The following is a 6,936-nucleotide window of genomic DNA, read 5'->3' as shown; positions in this document are numbered from 1 at the left end:
TAAAAAAAACAAAAAACACTCACGAACGCACAAGCCATTTGTCTAGGTTTGTATCTCTCACACACACCCACGTAGGTGGGGGACGTGCACGAAGAGAAGAGGTGCACCGGCGCACGTACTCCCGTCTCTTTCCCAACCACACCCGCGTGGGTACACGGTGGAGCTCATTTCTGTATAAGAAGGCAGCCCATGTGGTAACTTGACACGTGTACTGGTCGTCCACTAGATGGAGGGAGGATCGTCTACCATGGGTGAACAAACAAATTGCGACTTGGCGCGTTATGTGAAAAAAGAGGCAAACCATGTGGGGCCTACCTTAGAGGCAAGGCTCTATACACTGGAGTACTTTTGATGTGTCCCGTCAACTCGTAGAATGAGGAGAAGCTTGCTTAGTACGCCGTCTCCCCCGCCCACGGGCGCGGTGGCTCGCAGGATGAGGTGAAGCTTGCTTACTACGCCTTACGCCCGCTCCCTCGCCCACACGCGCGGTGGCTCGCGGGACGAGGAGAAAATTTTACTAGTACTCCCTCCATTTACTCCTCGTCCCTACTACCTTGGTTAGAGAGATTATCATATTGTTTGGAATATATGTCCTTTAGTAGATTTCAATATGAACTACTAGTACATACTCCAAACACTGATGTATATAGACGTATTTTAGAGTGTAGATTCACTCATTTTGCTCCGTATGTAGTCCATATTGAAACGGACGTAATAGTATGCACTCTCCCTCGCCCCTCGACCCTCGCCACGTGGTGGACGTGCAGCAATTCATTCGGTCTCATATAGCCAGAACAATATATACTGCAGTACCATTATTGCTCGACTTCCCGAAGAGGCGAAGAGCCAATCCCAAGGTTAATAGTTTGGAGATGCCAAGCGCAAGGTTTATAGGAGAACGAGTAGTAGGTGCCGCGTCATTTATAAATAAAGTTTTTTTTCTTCAGTGGCACGTACGCAATATAAATAGGTTCATATGGAGAGAAAAGGAAACCGCTCCACTATATACATAGGCAGGACGAGCCTACACGGTTGCTTGCTGGGGTTGCTCTCTTCAGTTTTCACACTCTCACGCACAAAACCACTGTGGCCACATCTCTAACATCCCGGCGGATCACGTCCGAGGGGGAAGGGGTGGATGCTTAGTGTAGATGCGGCTGCCGTCGCCGACGGTGAAAACCCACTGTTGGCATGTGCCGATCAGGGGTCCCTGCCATTCTCTCTCACAAAGCCGGTGAGGTTGCCTTCGTCCATTGCTCACTGCCGCGACGTGGGTAGTTGCCTCCTCCCGCCGCCCTACTCTAGGTTGAGCTACGTCCCGACATCCCTCAAGTACAACTCCCTTTACGGCCGGCTTGCACCACTGCTCCAGCTGCCCACATCACTCCATGTGGATATTTCTCTACTTCTTTGCCCCGCACATACCTCTACTGGCTTCTACGTACTGTATTTGTGATGAGTTTATGTCTCATCAACTAGTCCCAGTAATCTTATTCTAATCACGCTTCTTCAATTTCTTTGCCACAGGGATGCTCATCTCGATTTTGGTGAAACTGCACAAAATGATGTGACGGTCAAAGTGTTGCAAACTTCATTTCTTAGGAAGCGCCGACTTGCCAGCAAATTAAAGCCTGGTTAGGGTTTATGGTTCAAGGGCTAGGGACTGCATGGATCGTTTTTTTCTTTAGCTGTCTCTGTTTCAATGGCCAGGGACTGCATGAGTAGTAGTAGTATTGTATGCCTTACGCCCGCTCCCTCGCCCACGCGCGCGGTGGCTCGCAGGACGAGGAGAAAATTTTACTAGTACTCCCTCCGTTTACTCCTCGTCCCTACTACCTTGGTTAGAGAGATTATCATATTGTTTGGAATATATATGTCCTTTAGTAGATTTCAATATGAACTACTAGTACATACTCCAAACACTGATGTATATAGACGTATTTTAGAGTGTAGATTCACTCATTTTGCTCCGTATGTAGCATAAAGTTGAGACACTTATTTTGTAACGGAGGGAGTACATATTTGCTATGATCTGTCAATCATTGAGATGCAATAGCATGCATGTTAGTCTCCTTTATATTTGATGAAATGTTGCAACGGGCAACCTTGGACGCAAGATACATGTAACAGAAGCTGGAAGCTTCATTGCATTGTACTATCTCGCCAATAAATTACAGTACGTACTATACAAGTAGTACTATGTAAAGAGTTAGGTGTCGCACGGTGTCCAGAAAATATGGTGATAGTGTGAGGTAGGCCATGTAATCACTGAGCATGCGTGTTTTCACTGCTCTTGCACTCCTCCGCCGTAACAATGGAGAAAATTGTAATCTAGTAGTACCTCCTTTCGCCGAAAGCGTGGGACATCCAGCAGTCCTACCACCTCAGTAATAATGACCAATGAGCCATCAAATCACATAGACCCAGCAGTAAGTTGGACGGACGAAGCAACCATCACTCTTGAAATCCGCTTCTCCCTATAACGCAGGCGCCAGTGAGAGGTCGCGTCCGCTCTGCCCGGGCATGAATGCGGCACCGATTCTTTGGAGCGGCGCTGACCGTTTCGGGTGGGAAGAGCGCGCGGGCGATGGAGGGGCTTTGGGTGGGCCAGGCTGGTCAGGAGCGGGCATGGCAGCTGTCCGCCTGTCCCTACCGGCCCGGAAACGAGAGGATGCACCGACTCTCGCGGCTAAAATCGTACACTACACACCATCTCTTTGTAGGAGTAGGTCGATCTGTCGCTCTCTCTAACACACATGCTGTAGGAGTAGGAAAATCGTGCGAGTGCGAAGCCACAGGAAGTGAGATACAAATGGAGTACGTACAAGAAGAGAAGAGGCATCTCTTAGTTGTTTGGATTAATTGTTGCCTTTAGAGACAGAAATCAGGGCTTTGATTGGAGGAATGACCGGTCAAGTTTCTCCTTCTCCTCCAATCTGCTTGCACCTTAGTCCCGCTGCACCTTCTAACGTGACTTATTACACCTGGATGGAGGGAGTCATACGAGATACGGTGGCACACTGACTTAGGTCGAATACAAGTGCCTAAAATTGTGTGCATGTTATAATAAGGATTCACTTAAAATAGTACGTGAGCGAACAGAGGGATCAATTGGAGAGTGTTCCCGAGCAGTAGCGAGATGTGTGAGGTAAGATACACCGCTGGCGCTTTTAATTTTTCTTATTAATTTGTTTGTTTCACCCTCTGACTGGTGGGACCCAACGTACTACGTGGAGAGAGGTAAGGTGACTAAGGCTGCATTATTTCTGCACCACTGTGGATAGTCTTACCACCAAAGCCACATGACACGATTATGATTTAAATCCCAATGACTCCCACACACAAAAAAACAAGGCGTGCTTGTCACACGAATGCAGGAATGTATAAAAGGTTATTTTCCTCTCGTTGAACATAACGGGAGGGTTGTGTAGCTGGTTAGCCTGTTCGCTCATCAAACTTGAGGTCTCGGGTTCGATAACGACACTTGAGCATAATTCGTGCCAAGAGGATTCTTTGACTGGTCAAAATGGATGGATACGGAGCTATACGATCTCGTAGTGACCGTATAATCACCTCATCACGTATAAGCTGCAGCTTCGACGCTTGTTTCCTAGGGTTTGCACTCTTCACACTCTCTCCAGTATATATATACACGCTGGAGCCTCAGCGCTTGTAGTTGCTCTCTTCACACTCTCTCACCCTCTCCAGATCTAAACAAGACTTCGTTGGCCTCTCTCTCTCCCCTCACTGCTGGTTTGCTTGTAGTTGCTCTCTTCACACTCTCTCACCCTCCCTAGATCTAAACAAGACTTCGCTGGCCTCTCTCTCTCTCTCCCCTCACTGCTGGTCAAAGAGCCGTCCGCCGGGAAGGGAAGGAGGCTTAACGTTGTCGCCGTCGGCGAGGGAGGGAATCCACTACTGGCGCAGCTGTTCACTTTCACCCAGCGGCGGCGCGGGAGGGCCTCCGACCCCTTCTTCTTCGCCGCCGTACATAGTGCGGGTCGAACAGCCTCCGGTCACCCACCGAACCATACGCCAAGAACCTTAAGGTATAATTTACTTATTCCACATGCACTGCATGTGGGCTTTTTCTGCTTCTGCACTCGAATCTAGGTGTTGGATCAAACAGGAAAGTAGTGGGGAAAGTTGTATACCATGAATCTAGGACGTGGTTCAAAGAGGAAAGGAATGGGGGAAAGTAGTGGGAAAAGTTGTATAGCATGAATCTAGGATGTGGTTCAAAAAGGAAAGGAAGGGGGAAAGTAGTGGGGAAAGTTGTATCGCATGAATCTAAGACATGGTTCAAAGAGGACGGGAATGGGGGAAAGTAGTGGGGAAAGTTGTATAGCATAAATCTAGGACGTGGTTCACAGAGGAAAGGAAGTGGGGAAAGTACTAGTATAGACTGGCTATCCAGCACCTACGTTGGTCGAAAAGGGAAAACAATAACAAACGCAGTACGCACATCTATAAGGAACTGATCTTTTGTTTTGGGGGACAAGGCTGTAGAGTTTGAGCAGGACTAGATTTGCTGCGCTCACATAGGGAAAGGTGTCTAAAGATAATAAAACTGGGGCCAACACAAATATGCTCCTTGGTTGTTTGTTCTTTGTTACAACAGACTGTGCATCACCCCAGTACATCGGTAGATGCGCATGGTGCTGGGGCGTCCACTGTCCAGTGCAACTCTTTAGCTGTTGTTAATCTAAGGCCCTGTTTGGTTAAAAACTCCCTGGTCCCTACCTGCTTGGTTCCAGGGACTAAACATGGACTAGAGGTTATTAAATGACATGCTAAAAGACCATGTTACCCGTAGTAGTGAACTAATAGAGACAAGGTGCAATGCGTGGCAGGGGCAACTGTTGGAAAAAGTCGCAAAAAGACTCCCTCGGGGCCTTCTTTCTTTAGTCCCAAATGCCCACTTTTAGTCCCTAGAAGTCCCTCTTGTTTGGTTTAGATGGGACTAACACGGAGTTTTTTAGTCCCTCCACCAAAATGTCCCTGTAAACAAACACCCTCTAATAATGCCGCTGGAAAATTGATGCAATGCCACAGTTAAAAGCAAATTACATGTTTAATGAATTTTATTGTTAATATAATCTCTCTGTTAATATTAATCAATGCCACCGTTTGAGAAATGCTACTGTCTTGCTTTCTTTCCCATTTAGATAAGGTAGATGCTTCTTTTTGTTGGCTTCTGTGTCATCCACCATTATTGACCACTAGTTGTTTCCTTTGCACCTCTGTGTAAACAGGGTTTTCTACTTCACCTCGTTGCCATTGTGACCTTTTGTTGCACTGCACAAAACACTTTTGTTTTAAGAGTGTTTTGTGCAGTTCAACCAAAATGTCACACCGACAACGTTGCTTGATTGCTTGATCTTAGTGGAACTACACAAGAGGAGATCTTACTTCCTATCCGTGTTGGCAAATTTGGTTCAGATCTTCTTCTTGTGAGTTGTTTGAATTCCGCGTCATGAGAGGTCAGTACTAGCCTTCTTTCACATGATTCTGCAATGTGCTTTCACATGTTGTGCTACTTGTACGGTAATGTTGCTTGATTTTAGTGAACTGCACAAATGGAGACAAGACTTCCAATCTGTATGTGCACCGTAATATCCCATTGAGGAACATAAGGGTATTTCACAACTGTTGGCCTGTATTTTGCCACTTTCATCAGAAAATTAATGTCATTGTTTAGTGCTATACTTGTGCAACCTAATTGACATGCCAAATCTTACATTGAAGGCGAAGCTTGTCTGTTATTGAACCAAGTGATGAAGGGGAAGAACAAGCGGAAGAAAAACAAAAATCAAGTCCTGGTGCTGTAATGAAGCACTGGAACTGTGATGACACAAGTAATGACATAGTTTTGCATCTTAATTTATTGCTATGGCTGGAACGAGCAATTGTTTTGCCACTGATTTGATGCCACTGTTAATGTAATACGTAATTATCTCTACTTGTGCAAACAGGGATCTTCTTTGAAGATACCATATATTTTAGTGGAACTGCACAAGAAGATGTTGGAAACATTAACCTAATCGAGGAGTATATAGTAAGCATGGCCACCACAGTAGATAGCAACAGATGGTTCCGGAGAAGTGCTTCATCTGTATGCTCTACACAATAAGCCTCCTGACAAAGGTTGGTACTCGCCCACTGATTTCATCCATATGATTGAGATTTTTCATCTCTATTGGTGTTGTGCTACTGTTTAGATGCTGTCATCAAAAAGTGGTATTGTCCTTGAGAAGTGCTTCATCTGTGTTGTTTTAAATATTTCCTTTCCTTTTTTCCGAGCAAACAGGGATGCTAGCATTTAGTTATCCTCTTGTCTTTGCACAACAGGATCATCCTCCTCTGAAGAAGAATATGGAGTACGTGAAGTGACTAGTTCCGATTATGCTAGGATGAAGAAGCCCTATCTATCTTCTCATCAGAAGGAGCAGTTGAAGGATGGTTACATTACCCCCCACAAGACCAAACTAACTTTCGCTCAGAAGGACAGACAAATCTCCATTTTCTTGCTGTGATGCGCGAGTAGAATGTTGTTCTAGGATTCTTTCCGGTGTGTTCCATTTTTGTAAAAGTGTGCTCTACATGGACCATGTAGGTGCCTGTTTAAACTGTCAATTCATAGTACAGTTTGCTTTATACTAATCACTTTTTTTGTATTTGTGCAAACAGGGGTGCTCAGCTTGATTTCAATGGGAACTGCACAAAATGTTCATGAATACATCGAATCATTCATTTCCACCACAAGAAAGGAGGTGCCGATAAGTTCAAGGCGTTGCAACATATAAGGGCGAAATCATACAAGCTACACGCGAATTTGGTTGATTTTGGTGGAACTGCACAAAAAGAACAGCTGATTTATTTAGCACGAGGTGCCATGTCAATGTCCGAACTGATGGCAAACCCTGCCCATTCCAC

This window comes from Triticum aestivum, chromosome 1D, assembly GCF_018294505.1.
Source record: "Triticum aestivum cultivar Chinese Spring chromosome 1D, IWGSC CS RefSeq v2.1, whole genome shotgun sequence".
Taxonomy (NCBI): Eukaryota; Viridiplantae; Streptophyta; class Magnoliopsida; order Poales; family Poaceae; genus Triticum; species Triticum aestivum.
This window is presented reverse-complemented; position numbering follows the sequence as displayed.